The 16,558-nt window shown below is 32.1% G+C and overlaps 1 pseudogene across 1 annotated transcript in view; it reads right to left on the bottom strand.

Annotated features, from left to right (window-relative positions):
- Positions 1-16,558, bottom strand: part of LOC143223062 (Na(+)/H(+) exchanger beta-like) — an 83,678-nt pseudogene that overhangs the window by 58,224 nt on the left and 8,896 nt on the right. The window contains exons 2-4 of the transcript XR_013012641.1: positions 14,524-14,712; positions 9,849-10,160; positions 6,209-6,254 (exon numbers count right to left, since the gene is read on the bottom strand). The product of XR_013012641.1 is annotated as a Na(+)/H(+) exchanger beta-like (transcript). The remainder of the gene's footprint in view (positions 1-6,208; positions 6,255-9,848; positions 10,161-14,523; positions 14,713-16,558) is intronic.

Here is a 16,558-nt window from a genome sequence, read left to right as displayed (position 1 = left end):
TTAAGAGCACAACTAAGTATGAATCACCAAATACATATTCACGTTAATAGCACAGTGTCCTTCGCACAACCAAAACTATTAAAACGTACCGAACTGCTGCCGTTTATCGGCACAATGTGGAAAGGCAAGCACCATACTGTTCTATATCGCACTGACCACTTGCATATGCTATACTGTTTTATACGTTCTCCCAAAGATAACTCCTTCATATTTTCATTTACGCTGCAAAGACTAAATACACAGAACAGTTCTGGCTCTTTGTTTACACCCAGATACTCGTAACCAGTTCTTATACTGGGAGATTAAAATGTATGTTTACATTATAAGTTAAGATGCAAAATAATTAGTTAAAAAGCTTTACTTACGTCAACTAAGTAATGAGTATATAGTAGCTAGATTATTTTGGCATAAGTGTTTATTTCAGTATCCCTTCTTCATCGTCGCATATTACGTGAACATATATCTCGTAAGATGCACAATAAGCACAAAATATTTGTTTGTTTGTTTTAAATTTCTTGAAAAGTTTCACGAGGGCTATCTGTGCTAGCAATTCCTAATTTAATAGCAAAATACTAGTTATTAACTACCCCCGCTAACTCTTGGGTTACTCTTATAACAACGAATTTTGAAATTAGTCGCATATTACAACGTCTTCATCATTAAAAGATCGAGTAGGCAAAATAGAAAATTCTGGCGAAGCTCAAGTGATAGCATTAACTTGTTTTCTGTGCTATCTTCAAAGTACTTTCAGTAGATATTCTATACGTTGTATCTTCGTCATAAAAAAGCGTTCTCCTATTTGAGCAATTAACTGCCAACCCATATTTTTTTAAGCTCGTGACTCTGTGTGCCTTCACTAACATCAATCAATTGCATGAGGCATTTAGAAAGCATATACCTGGACTAGATTTCTAATACATATCTTGTACATATTGGAGATATGTTTTCCTTATTTGGATTCTTAATCCAATCGTCAGTCAACTTAAGCTTATACACTAAATAATCACTCTGGTGCACTTATTTTTGGAAAGCTTACTTACCAAACTGCATTTATATATATTAATAACTTATCTAATTACATAATTATTTTGTACAAGCGCCATCTGATATTAGTTTATCGTAACAACTAGAAAAACAGTTATTTAAAAACGTTTACCCACTTCATCGATAGAAAATAAATACACATTCATCACTGATTCCCCCTTAGGGCGCTCGGACTGCAATCTGCGAGTCGCGGATTTAGTTCTCCGTCGGCGAACATGATTGCCTTTTCAGCCGTTATAGTGTGACACTCAATTCCAATTTCGTTGGTAAAAGAGTAACCCAAGAGTTGGCGTCGGGTGTTCTGGAACTAATTACTTTCCCTGTAGTTTATCACTGCAAAATTACGGAGGGCTAGCGCAAATATCTCTCGAGTAGCTTTGCGTTATATTTAGAATGAATCAAATAAAAATCCTGTATTTAATAATACGTTTGAAAACAGCACTTTCAGATATTATCCTACTTTTGAACAGAGACCATTACTATATTTTTATTCCTTTCATTACATTTACGCAATGTTAACACAAAATTATGACACCATATAGCCCGAGCGCTTTAGCAAAAAGGTACACTTTGTTTACTTCAGGTGCAAACCATTTGCCTTTTAAAGACGAAATGTCCACCTAAGGAAAGCGTATCATTTTTTTTTTGTATTAAGTTGATTTCTTGAACCTTCGTGTCTTTCTAGCATCATTTGCGTAATTTTGTATTAATGTATAAAACATGTATTCTTATTCTGAAATATGTTAGTATTTCCTGCAATAAATCAAAAGCTTTGAACATCTTTTCTTTGAATTTTAATAAATATCCTTATTATACATGCCCCAGTTATTATTCTATCAGTGTTTAGATGAAAATGAGATATATAGAAATCCCCTTCCCTCCAGCTACATACATCATACAAAAATCCTAGGGTATTGTAAGAAGAGCTGCATAGCCTTAGGCCACGTATAGCGAAAGTAGCAGACTTGGTGAATCGATTCAGTTCTTTTAATCCCCAGAAAATGCGCTTTGAATTAACCCCCTTGTTTATTCTTTCTTATATGTGAATTTCTATTCATCAGTAGTCATATATTAAGTGGAATTACTTCTACAGAAAAATGAAAAGAAAAAAATCTCCTGCACCATTTTATAATCTCTCTCTTTTTGTGATGTAGCAGCAGTTAATAAGAATCAACTACTGGCACGCTTAGACAACAGTTACCAAGCTGTTTTTATTTAATAGTTGTAGTTCAAGCAGCTTGTTAATATAGATACCTTTTCATTCACTTCTATGCTTGTCCTTCTCGTATCCCAGACAACCTAAAGAGCCCTTGTATTGGACGTAATACTTCATACAGTGTGATTAGCATGTTATTATAACTATTCTTTACTTTCACTCAGAAGTTCTTAGTAATAACTTGAGTTTGTAAGTTAGGAATGACTCGTACTTAGTAATACGTTTACACGCAATTTTAACAGGATCCTTAAATAATCGATCTAGCTTGCAGTAGGTTAAAGATAAATACTATGCCTTCTTTATTACTTTAGCAGTATGTAAAAGCGCAACAGAACATATAGATTTAACGCTCTTACTGAATACATTGTTTCCTTTTTATTACACTTCATTTAGTAATATACGCGACGTTTCTTATACATTACCTCTGTAAACTTTGTCGAATTTCGTTTAAAGATACTGGAGAACTTTGGGCTTACAATCCAAACTTTCGAAATGATAGGTAAGAGGGAAGACAGCTAGTGAACATCACCCACCGTCAACTCTTGAGCTACTCTATATCAACGAATAGTAGAATTGATCAGAACATTACATCGTCCGAATGGAGGAAAAGATGAGAACCTTGGCTGAGAGGATTCAAACTCAGGACCAGCAGCCGGGGAGGTGAGTGACCTAACCACAATACCACGAAAGTAAGTAATAATCTTTCTCTGAATGTTATCAGTGTACAACAAAGATAAAAAAGGGCTATTTGCACTCTGTCAACCGCGGGAAACCAAACCCCAAATTTTAGTGATATAAGGTCCTAAACTTACTGTTGACCCACAGGGAGAACCTCAACGAGTGTATTTTATTAGTAATCAATCATTAGAGAAAAGAGAGCTTAACTGAAAAACCTGACGCTTCTTGTTTTTCTGGATGCTTATCGTTTAAGACAAGTGCTCTTAAACTGTAGTTCACGACTTCGCAAGAGCCACGAAGGATTTAAATAAATGCAGAAAACCTTCTTACATTTTTTTGTAAACAATAGTAATTCAAACGAAGTTCTTTCATTTTCTCAGCCTCTTCGCTGTCTGACTGTGTTAGATGGAAATAATTTCCTTTTTTTTGCTTTTTTAGTTCGCGCAAAACTACACAAAAAATATTAGTCTTTAAATTCAGATTTATTTACTAAAGGGTAGCCAAGTAACCAACACCACCAACCGATATCTTTTGGGCCACTCTTGTCTGGGCGAATGGTGGGTATTAACCGTCACTCTTATATTGCATACGCAACCCTGAAATACATAACAAGTGTTTTCGGCAGGGAAAGGCGAACCATGAGTCCTTTTATTCAATAATAACCATAAGTTCTTGCCTGCCCTTACTTTTGATACTCTACGTGTTTTGCAACTGAATGTATTGAAGTAATCGCAAAAATTTCGAAAAGTAAATTGTACATGTATTTTTGATGACTAGCAAAATCATCCAACAACGTCTGCTTTAGAAAGTTAGACTTAACTGCAGTCAAAAGGTTTATTCGATCTTTCTTAGGTGGGGTCCACACATGTTTTTCTACCAACCTTCATCTAAATCAGTTTAGCCACGCCCTCACAACAAACTATGACATTAGGTGGAGAAGAACAACTCTACTTTATAAATATGGATTGTACTGTATTGTATTACAGTAGTTTTTCTCCCTATTAAAACGGTATTAATCCTTTTTGGTTTCCAGTTATCTGACACATTTTTTCCTCACCAAAGTAGTCTTAGAATGAAAATGTTTAAGAATACCTGATTTATAGGAAAACCCAATTTTAACTGTTCTCGTTCTCTGATTTTCAATTTCAATCACTATTTTGTTGCTGGTAAATAATATTATGATTCCAAAATTTTGAACTACTTGACTAAACCTATGCATGTTAAACACCTTAACTGTTCCTAAATGAAATCTTGCACATCTACAGTATTTTAAAATAAAATTCATATGAAATTAAATATCTAGATTTAAGTCGTATGAACATAACAAACATCACATAAAAACATTAATTATTTGTAAAATGGCATTCGCTTTTGTTTTAGATGTTAAATTATCAAAAAATGTTGTTCTTTCTGGCTTTCATTAGAATGCATGTTTTACTTCCAATAATTTATTTTTATGTGATTAGCGCTGCCTTACATACAAAACGCCCAGAGCAGCTTCCTTGATCAATTACGTTAATGAAACTAATTAAATTTATGTATTTTTAAATATAAGGACCTACTGTATGGCACAAATTATCAGCATACTATTAATAGTGTAAACTAATTCTAGTACTCATCTATATGGAAAACTGATAGATCACTGTGGTCGGTTGCATGTTGGAAAGATACTCTATTGTTGAAATTCACTCGATTTTCAATTTATATCACATTTTGAATCTTTGAAAAAAGATGCACAATATTATTACACGAGTCTTGAAAATTACACACCACAATATTTTTTTTTATTTATTGAGCTTATACCTTTCTGCTATACTGCTAAGTTAATAGTTACATTTACCCCAATGTAGCAGCGGTGATGTTCTCCAAATTGAAGACGATTTAATTATTAGTAGAGCAGTTTAACACGAGTCCTTTTGCCTTTCACAATATCAACGATAATACTATTTTTCCTTTTTCTTCGAAACGTAGGTACATGTGTGTCATGCGAGACAAGTTGCCTATGTTGCTATAGCAACCAAATTGCAACTCGTGCTAGTGACAACAGTAACACTGGGTATGACAAGTGAAAAGTTTAGTTTCTCTTTTAAAGTTGCAAATGTATTCCATTTTATGAAAAAAAAAACTGATCGTTACCAAATGAATAATTTTTTATTGGCACAGTGAACTATCAAATTTCGATTCAGATTGTTTATTTGTAATTAAACACAAGGCTCTGCATACCACGGTATCGAAACCCGACTCCCGAGTTGTAATTACGCAGACATGACGCAATGCCGCTGAGGAATGGACTTTTATCTCGAATTCTGCGTACAGTTACTTAATAATGACTACTGTTAGAATTATGGAAATTAATAGTTAATTATAAAATTATTATTTCTATTCTTTTATGACATAAAATTTCATGTTATGAATCGAACTGCGAAGTTTTTCTGGAATACTTAAAGATTAAAATTTTTATTTAAACAAAACAATCAAACACATCAAATACACTTACATTTTTTGAATGCATATCTAGAAGTTTTATATAACTTAAGATAAAAATAATTTGATTAGACGTAATTCTTATATTAATTTTTACAATGACAGTATTATACGTGAATCGTTTTGTCCTACAAATTTTCACAATGCCATTTTTCACGAATTTTTTATCTACATTTTTTGTCTCTATGAATGAATTTCTTTTCATTTTAATACACTTCTTTCCTAATTTTTTGGACATGTTTTTTTTTTAAAACAAATTTTCAGGTATTAGTTCAAATCATTTGAATTAAACATCTATTTAAAGAAACGGAAACAGAGGATTTTTATAAGTTCCATTTATTCTTTAGTATTATTTAATACGCATAACTGATTTTGACAACTATCTCCTGATACCTTTTTAACGATGCAAACACAATTAAAACGGAAGTAACTAGATCACCATTTGTAAGAACGTCACATAATTTATTCGAGCCTGAAATTTTCATGAGAAATCCCTAGTTTATTTTCCTAATAAACTTTTTCACTCTAATGATTTTGTTAATGAACCTTATAAGTCAATTACCTGTTACAATGTTAATCTTCGATACCATAAAGCATGTCATTAGATAAAATGTATATCATAATTTAAAGTTTATATGTTAATACATCTACAACATATTATCAATACAAAATCAAAATCGAAGAACTAGATTTCTATTTGACTACTGAAAGTAATTTCATCATCAGATCAATAGAATAAATACTATAATTTCGGTTATTAATAACTGGGGAAATAACTATACTTACCATGATTCGGGAATTACAGAGGAGAGAAAATCAGCATGATGATATCCTAAACATACAATAAAAATATAGTTTTAAATATCTTTTAGGAGAGAAGTTTTCATATTCAATCGGCAATTTAACGGCTGAAATAAATAAGCAACTAAGCAACACATGTAACACTTTCATAAATATTCCTTTAACGAAGAACGATAAACTTAATTAATAATTAGTAATTTGTTTTGGCTTGTTTAGAATTTTGCGCAAAGCTACGCAAGGGTTATCCTCGTTAGACGACTGTAAACTAGCAATGGTAGATTGGAGGAAATGTAAATAGTCAATATCACTTATCACCAATTCTGGGGTTATATTTGAACAACGAATAGAAAGAGAAAGAGTGAACATGTTCGGAGTAAGTTGTTTTTCTGATTTTATACTAAAATTAACTTCTGCCTTTAATCGTAAATTCACTTAACGTCTCTATCCAGTTATGGTGTAAAAGAGTAAAAATAATCAGAACAACAATATACTAAGTAATTAGTTAATTATGTAACAGATTTACCGTTATACAGTTTAATACATACGTTTGTTTTATTATAGTTTTTTCTTGTGTATGTGGCATACATTGTGTATTGCGCAAGTCCCGCCTGTTATTTAAATTTATAGAAGATTCTTTAGAGTAAGAATCAACATTTTTTTCATAATAAAACTAGCTTCTCTTTGAACATTGTTGAAACTTCGAGAAACTCGAGTCGTATAAAAGCATCTAGCCGATAGACAGAAGAAGAATATTATAGGTCAGCTACAGTCAGTGTGCTATACGTCTCTGAATCTATAATTGTGATTAACGCTTATTCACAGAAAAACCATAGAATTTAATCAGAAACGTTTAGAGATTTCGAACATTACAAACCATTCAACTTCAGTGACTTAATTTCGGACGTCAGTATTTCTACGTGAATATTAAATATCTTCTTTGGAAAAAGTCAGTTGGTAAAATTATGAGGCCAAACAAGAACAGAGTTAGCTAGCATTCCCATCGAACGAAGTATACCTGTGTATCAACATAAAAGTAATTTGGGCCTCGTGAACATGGATCGTAGATAAAATATAAAGTTCTAGCTAGACCAAATATAAGACTCAGTATTGTTTATAAGTTTGTTAAAATCTTGTATATAAACCAGCATTTTAATAAATTTTAGCAATAACCATTATTATAAATTGTATTATTATTTGTATATTAAAATATATTTGTGTTAAGAAAAAAAAGTATGTGTATCAATCTTGTTTTTGCAAATATCACGAATTTAATATATATTAACATTTAATTAAATTCCAAGTTAAAATTCAAATGTCCAGTTATTTGAAATAGTAATGCATGACGTGTGTAACATAATAAATCGGAGACTGGTCCGAAATAAATTTTAATACGTAACAATATTTAGTTAAGGAGTTACAATATAGCTCATTAGCTGGCTAGTCATGAAAAAAACAATTCATATCAACCATTAGTTCTTCCTGATAAAATGTGCTTTCTGATTTAGCGCAGCGATTTTTCTTGGTTTATGTATCGAAAGAAACATATGTAACGAAAATATACAAAACAATATAACCACTAAACAGCTCTTTACTACAACTGTTTGAAGGCGATTAACACCGCCCTATCAAGACATACGGTTACGTATGTTTCAAGATGTTACAGAACTTTCATTCAGGACTTAAATATGTGTGTGTACTTCATCACATACTGAGATCTCGCGTGACCTATTGGTTAACATGTCTGGAATGTGGATCCGATTATTGATGGCTTGCGACTTGTTGCCATTAAAACGCCCTCAGTAATGTGTGGCCGTGAGTCGGCCATAAAACTTCTCTATTTAGTCAGTCGAGAGTAGTCCAAGAAATTGCGATAGGTACTATTGGTTAAATACCTGCCCTCTAGTTTACAGATGAAAGAAACTAAGAATTCGTCACAAATTGTGTAATAATAATAGGGTGATGTGGGCAGTTTATTTGAATAGAGAAAAAGTAACTTAGGGCTTTCTAACAAACAGTAAAGTTTTCCTTGCCAAAAGAGACTATACTTTCTCATGTCTTCTTCACTGTAACACAGCATAGATTTTTCAGAACTAATCATAGCACACGAAACTAATTGAATTACTTGCCAACTATTATGTAGGAATGTTAGCATACTTAAATTTAAGTTTACTACTGCATAAAATAGTCTCAAAATGAAATTGGGGCGGCTAATCAGGTCTGAACAATCCTTAATACAGGGGTAAGCGGTAAAAACGAAGACTTATAACGCTAAAATTTGTGTTTACCAATGTGCATACAAAAACGTAGTACAGGAAATGCTGTGACTAAAATTTTATGCTGATCAAAATATCGAGGAAACAGTTTCATAAAATAACAACAAATATATAAATCTGAAAATGTCTAAATGCCATTGTTAACGCCCCCTGCTAGTACAGCGGTATATCTATGCATTTGTAATGCTAAAATCAGGGGTTCGATTCCCCTCGGTGGGCTCAGCAGATAGCCTCACTTGGCTTTGCTATAAGAAAACACACACACGCCATTGTTAAAATTCAAACAAATATATAAATAAAATAGAAATTCTTAGGCTTAAAACACAATATAAAGAAAATAAAAAAGTATCGGAAAAGTTTATAAATGAATTTATGCTTAAGTTTTTTTCGAGATATTTTTACATAGAAATGTTTTGTATTCTAACAAATAGTGTCGTGATTTGCATTTTTACTGTTGAGAGTACAGACGAAGCTCCAGTGTATACTTTTAACGGATATCGTATATTTCAGACTCAATAAAAACAGTCTACACAAAAAAACGTATATTAATATGTATTTAGATGAATGTTGAAAGACAGGCATCTATAGTTACGTTTGTATTTTTGAATTTTTCAATCTGAATGGCAGCTTAAAGGAAACATGGGTTAAACAGATGGTCAAATATTCTGTGATTCAGAATTTAGCTGACCCTAATTTATACCTGATGATCCGAGAGAGTACAATGTGTTAGCATTACCTTCCGCGTACTTAGTTGTTGGCACAATAAACGTTTAAGGCTTAGACCTTTCAATTCTCAACTTGGTACGTTTTCCACTAGGCTACGAATTACCTGCGATATTTCGACGCACAAGTTCACACGTCATATAAACGGATGAGCAGACCAGTAAATGGTGGAAAGTTATGTAATTATTCAAATTACGTAAAAGTAAGCTACAATAAATGTAAGGCTTAACACGATTGCTATCATATGCCCAGTCAGTAGGTCACAACGAACTTTTAGACACGAAACGCGTCACACACAGATGGATCATATATTAGAAGTGGCTTCAATTAGCTAATTACACATAGTATAGTTACCTACATAAATATTACACACTTGATTTAAGTAAAAAAAAGTGGTTGGCATAAAGATAGGAATTATTTATATTATTAACAGCAGCGAACGTATTAAAGAAATTAATACGCATAAATAATAGACTGAATAAAAAGTAAATAAAAGTGGAGTATCTCAAATTAAAATGCACCACAACACAAACACACACCATAAAAACAAAACAAAACATGAATTATACAGAGAATACATACTACAAAACAATTAAAAAATAACGCTCTTATGCTTCAACAGTACTCACCCACTTTACAAAGTCCAGCAATAATAACAAAAGCAGTATAAATAAAAGGTGTCTTTACATATTCCCATCTCCAGCTAGCAACGTGAATCCCATGTTCTTGAGAATTCTCGTGGATGGGTTCTGAATAATTTTTATTTTTTTCTGGTACTACTTGTTTCAAAAGTAGAAATTTATCAGATTCTTTTATGGACTTAGCCAGAAATGGCAAAACTTCACGTATAAATTGAGGCTCGGTCGTTACAGGAGATGGACGTTGTATGTTCAACATTTTGGTATATTGATAACGTGCTTTTTGTGGCTTCAGCTCCTTACCTGTAAAATCACATGAAATTTGGAACGTTTTTGATTAATCATCGCTACGTTTCAAACAACTGTAAATTTCAAACCTTTTAACTGTGAGCCTTTGGCATACTACTTTAAGATACAGATTAGAAGATATACTGGAGGTAATCCTAAATAAGAGTAATCGCGTTTTTTAGGTATTTTATAAAATTTTCTAATACAGAAAAAATATGTACAATTAAATATTTTAGAACATATTCCAGGACAAAGAATTGCTTCCTATGATTATTGTCTTAAAAAACAACGGTTTCTATTAGATTATTATTAATTTAAGTTCTACTAAGGGAAAACTTGGAATACAATGGAAATAATAATAAAGTAGGGCAAGAGAAGCATTCTGTTTCTAAGCTGAACTCGTATCATTGAATGACGTCAATTAAAACTGGATTTACAGGATTTGTTACTAAATAAAAGACAGGAAAATAAACTTTTTGAATTTTTCGTACATTCCGAGATTTTCTGATTCATTTAACTAGCGTGTTAACTCAAACAGCTTGATATCAAGAACGTAACTCATATCAATGACATTATGCAGAGTCATACTTATACGTAACAAAGAATAAATGTATTTGTGTTTACGTGTTAAACGCCGTGTCTTGTGTCTTTCATTTCGACATTCCACATTTAGCTTCTTATTTTTTAGAACTTTTTGTTTGGAAAACAATCTATGACAGATTGCCACTGAGTCAGAAAACTAAAGCAGATATATTTTGCAGCGTGATGAAAGATGTATCTAATATTAGTTGTATTCCATATTAGCAGTCTGAATACCTATCTCCAGGCCTTTATCAATTGTTTTACTTTTCTTATTAAGATTATATCATATTGGAATTAGACGAATTTGGTACGCTAAGGAAATCAATCTTGATGTTTAAGTATAGCCATGCATTTCAAAAGGTGTCCCAGCGTCATCCAGCCCAAGTCACGTGCAAGAAGAAAACGAACATGTTGGGAAAGAGATAGTAGCGTAACTACAAAAGGTTAGCTCCTCTTCCCCACATAAAAGTAACGGAGAAATTGTATTATAAAGACGGCTGGTATGGATTTTAAAACTTTAATTACAATAAAGTACAGAACAACGTTTCAACCTTCTTAAGTCATCTTCAGGTTAAGAAATTTTTTTACTTATTTTTACCTATGTTACCTATTGTTCTGGATCATTCGTATTTAGTGGCGCATGCACTTTCTCGTGAGAAAGACTGCTAAAGAATAGAATATTCTGTGTAAATGTGAACAGTGATATTTCCCATTGGTGGGTCAGGTAATATTTTGAGGGTATTTCCTTCTTTAGTTTTTATTGTAATGACCATCAGACATGTAGATAGTACAGCATACTATAAGGGATGATATAGAATATTTATATTAGGCTATGTTTTCTATGTCTGAAATAGAGGAGGATCAACACGTTCTTCAGTCAAATAAGTCCTAATTTTCAACAAAAGCGATATATCCTGGCTTTGATTGTTTTTGTTAATAAATATTAATTTTAATTTGTTTAAATTATGTTCAGTCTTATTCTTGTTTCAAACTGTAAGTTTGCAGATTCAGTTATGTAATCTGCACTAACTCACTCCATTTTTCTAATTTTGAGTACTTAAATTTCTACGTTATTATCCATTATTCTCGCGCAATGAAATAAAATGGTCTTTCTTGTTCATTTAGTTGTGAACACGTAAAGGTGTAAACTTTTGTCATCATTATTAAATAGTTACTAAGAAATAGTAAACGTCTTTCAAAAAGTAGCATCCAGACACAGAGTTATAAAGCTGTTACTATAAATAAAATTAATCATATTAAAGTTGTTTTTCTTGCATGGCTTGTTCAATTTGACAGAATATATTGTCATAATAAGCGTTACACTTTACTCTCAAATTTCTATGAATTGATTGATTTTTGAGAAGCGTACAAGAAAGTTATATATACATTATTAAACAACAATAAAAGTGCGTATATACCTGAACCATACGATAAATCTATAATGCAGTAGTGTGGTTACTGGGTCAAAGCCACGTAAATAGATGTCATAATAATAGTTTTAAGGTCTCTTCGTTTACTTAAGAAAATACATTTAGCATAACATAGGCAAATTATATTAGTTGCTTAGCAACTAAGCTTTTAAGCACAGTTTTGCGACATTGCAGAAATTACATAACTTGCGAAGGGGAATATGTATTTAAAAACCTGCAGTCAATACTGTTTTGCTAATTTACAAAGTACAGAGTAGAAAACAAAAATAGACGTAAAAAGTTTTTTGTAACACATTTCTTCATTTACAAGGCCGAACTAAGATTTATGGATTATTATGAAATGCCCGCCACCCAATGGCACAACGGTATGTCTGCGGCAGTATACCGCTAGAAATTGGGTTTCGATACCCATGATGGACAGAGCATAGATAGCCTACTGTGTAGCTTTGTTCTTAAGTACAAACAGATTATTCTGAAATACATATCAAATTTAATTACGAATGAAATGTTCAAGTAAGAACAACTGGTTTCAAAAAACAATTTACTACTGGAGATGAAATACAAAAACTATGATATTGTGACAAATGTCATTGCCAAAAAACTGATAAGTTCAGCAAAGGGTTTGAAAGAAAAGAGAACAGACTGAGTAGAAAAATATTTTGCCAGAGTTAAGTTAAATCTTCACAACAACATCTGTGAATATACACAAATCTCAACTATATCATAATCTTACATAATGAATTAGAAATAAGGAGATTTATCTTAAAAACATTCTTCAGGTTTCATTTCTTCACACTTATTGTAATAATGATAAAGCGGGTTCTCATCTTTTCAGGAGGGCTCATAATCATCCCGTTACCTTTCAGTAGTCTCGAAGCTTTTCAGAAAGGATAGGTTCAACATTAGATACAATAAACACTTACAGCAACAAAGAAGTGGTAGGATAAAGAACAAACCGTTTTCTTAAAACGTCGTGTAAGATCAAGGTTGAAATGAGACGGAATAGTACATGGATGAAGCGAATCAACCCTTTCGCTATGGACTAGCTCAATGTGACCCGAGTTCATTACCACAAAGTAACCATTAATATACAATTGTTTATAGTTAATTTTACTTTTTACTGCCCTTTAAATCGCGTCTAATTAATGATCCCGCCACACAAATGGTAAATCTTTCGGCAAATGTACAGTTCATGCTACCATATCAAATTACGTGAAGTACGAGTTGCTCGTCAGTTATATCTCATGAAGGATTCTCATTATTATTGTTATTAATAATGACCTAATAACTTTCCAAGTTTCATCTGAGTTATTTTAATAATGACAAAGAAACAATGCACATGAGAAATTAGAAATATAATACCATCCCGTTTTCTCTTTTGCCCCACTTCGAGGCACTGCGCACATCATTGCATTATTATGCTAGTCATAGTATAGATTTTGACACGCAATGTAAACTAATATGCTTATATATATACTACTTCTTAAAAAATAAGATTCGGAACATAACGTTTAACGTAGGTTTTTGACAACTACTCCTATTATAAACAATGCTTTAAATACAAGAAAATAATGCTATATTATTTAATCCTAATAATCGGTTTTACAACGAGAACCTAATAAAAAGTGAACAGCAGGCTGCTGAATTGTCAGTGTCACAAATTACTGTTTGTTAGAACACTGCATGTTCGACAATATTCTAATGTCAAAAATTAATTATGCACATAAATCTTTTCACATTTCACACGATCCTTTTTCTTTTCTCTAATAATTTAATGCAAGTAACTTACAAGTTTTAACTGCAAAATGTCGAAGTTTTAATTGAATAATATCAGGTTCTAAGCACCAAGATTGATACCAAAAGGCTGACATAGTTTAAAGTTCAACTGAGTTTACCCCACGTTACACTGAAATGAAATTTACAACTTACAGTTAGCAACGAACATTCCATAAATAACACTAATATTTTTGATCAGCTTATTTTGTTGATTTTTTATAACACTAAAGTTTATCGCAGTGTTTTTTATCAGTCAGAGACTGTATATCGTGTTTTAAATATCTGATGTCACCATTCATACGATTTTCTAAGTAGACGAATTCAGTTCAAACGTTTACACTTTTTTGTGTTTGACGTAACATCCGATATTTTTGCAAGTGTTTTAGTACAGAAGGTAATCCTGATAAAGGTTAATACATTTATTTTTGTCTTTTCACTTTTTAAGAGTACTATTCCTATGTATTAATCTAATGTTCCTTTTCCAAGTGGATTCAAAAGTATATGATGCACTCGCAAAACGAAATAAAGCTTGCAATACAAAACTATGAAAGTGAGTGAAATAATATAAATATCGCAAGTCAAATCCTTACTTGACAGGTGATGGTAACGTGGTCTAACGAATGACAGAGGTTCAGCTTTTACCAGAAGAAAGGAGTAGTTAGTTGATGTTAATAAAAACATCAGAGGTACGATGAGTGGGAAACCAAAGACTACCAAAGAGGATGACATAACTCACGTGACTGGAGGTTTCAGTAGTGCATGTAGAGGTTCTTGAATAGCTGTAGAGATGTGTGAAAAAAGAACATTTCTAATTCACTTTTAGGTTCACTACATGAAAACACAATAAATACACTCGGCAAGTTTATAATTTAAATATATTTAAAACAATAAACCAATATGTTTAGAAATTTCATACACTGGAAAAAATCGAATGGATCAACTTATAAGTTGGCATTTAAACAAACATCACACGTAGAAGTGAAGCAAGAAGTCACTTAAGATCAACTGTTTATTAGTGTACATACAATACTAATAGCCTTCATGCAGGAATTATTTCTATTGATTACGCACCACTTTTAGCTACTTCAATGAGGAATAGAAATGCTGTATTAGAAAATATTAGAATAATATTTACTGTAATTCCAATGATATTTCACAATGCAATTAACAGACTTCCCGGAATACAGCATCACCGATAATTATATTAAGATCGAAATTTAGATTTTCAAAATATTCAGTAAATTTATTACATGGTAAGTTTATTCTCCAACCAATACAAGATTAAATTTTTGATGTTGCTATAAACATCAGTTCCGTATTCTAATAACGCTTTCCTTTTAATATTATTGGGTTTCTTTTTAATAGATTTGATACATATGTTTGGGGCAAGAAATTTTAGACTGAGAGTTGTATACTTAAAATAGATAAGCATTTACATAGCTTCAGCGGATGGTATAAAATAGAGACATTATTACTTAGTAATTTGTTGATTGTAAACAATATTAAAACTTACTTTTAAAATCTAGTTATTCCCTATTATTTTAATGTAAAACTGCATTTATTTGTCATTACCCGAGTTCAACATCGTAGAAAAGTAGCATTTAATTTCGAAAAGAAATAGCTCTATAATTTCACTTTCTGTTCGTAGTAAAGCAAAGTAAATTGCGTTTCAATGCCGGAGATAACACATGGCACTGTAATGTCTTGTGTTTGCTGAATGACAGTGTTATATAATACAAGTAGTACGTTCGTTTTTAAAAAGTATCAATGAATGACGTGACTATTTTATCATTAATTTCTTTTGAATTTCGCGCAAGGCTACGCGAGAGCATCTGCGCTAGCCAACCTTGATTTTACAATGACAGTGATATATTAGCGGGAATGTAGTCAGTTAACATCACCAACTTCTCGGCTACTCTTGCGATTTGACTATCACTCTTATAACACAATCAGAACAAACTTTGTTTTGCAGCAATGGGATACTAACACCAGAACCACAGATTCACAATACAGTTCTCTAACAGTTTGCAGGTGTATTACTCACCAATATAGTTTTATCCATCCTATTTCTAACTTTTACTTATAGCAAGTTTACGCGTTGACAAGGCAAACAAGCAATAAAAAGTTATTCTAATTAGAAAAATAAAAGCATAATATTTTATTATGAATAAATGCATAGAAGCAACCAATTAGAGTCGGGTAAATCCAACTCTTCACAGATTCACTAAGAACGTTGCTGTGGAAACGAAGGTGCTTACAACCAATAACTTATTAAGAGCTACGACCCAGCTACTTTTTTTTAGTCCAAAACTCTCTGAATCTATCTATGCCCTCATGGTACATGGATAGTTGTGAACTGGGTAGTTGCATCTTAATAAGGCCAACAGAATAACTAAAAACCTACTTCCATCCAGGAAACAAAATTATATCGTTACAAAACATAAGCAGTAATCCTATAGATTCACGTGGATGAATCTACCACACTCGTGGCCCTCTGGTTCCCATCTATAGGGCGGCTACACTTCAAATTTAATGCTTGAACTACTGTTTTGTACTTTCACATCTTACTGATTATTACCGCTATAATGCATATTTTATTACTATAACCACGTTACGAACAGCAAT

The sequence above is a fragment of the Tachypleus tridentatus genome, chromosome 8 (assembly GCF_004210375.1).
Source record: "Tachypleus tridentatus isolate NWPU-2018 chromosome 8, ASM421037v1, whole genome shotgun sequence".
Taxonomy (NCBI): domain Eukaryota; kingdom Metazoa; phylum Arthropoda; class Merostomata; order Xiphosura; family Limulidae; genus Tachypleus; species Tachypleus tridentatus.
The sequence above is the reverse complement of the archived record's forward strand: the minus strand, read 5'-3'. Positions and strand labels throughout refer to the sequence as shown.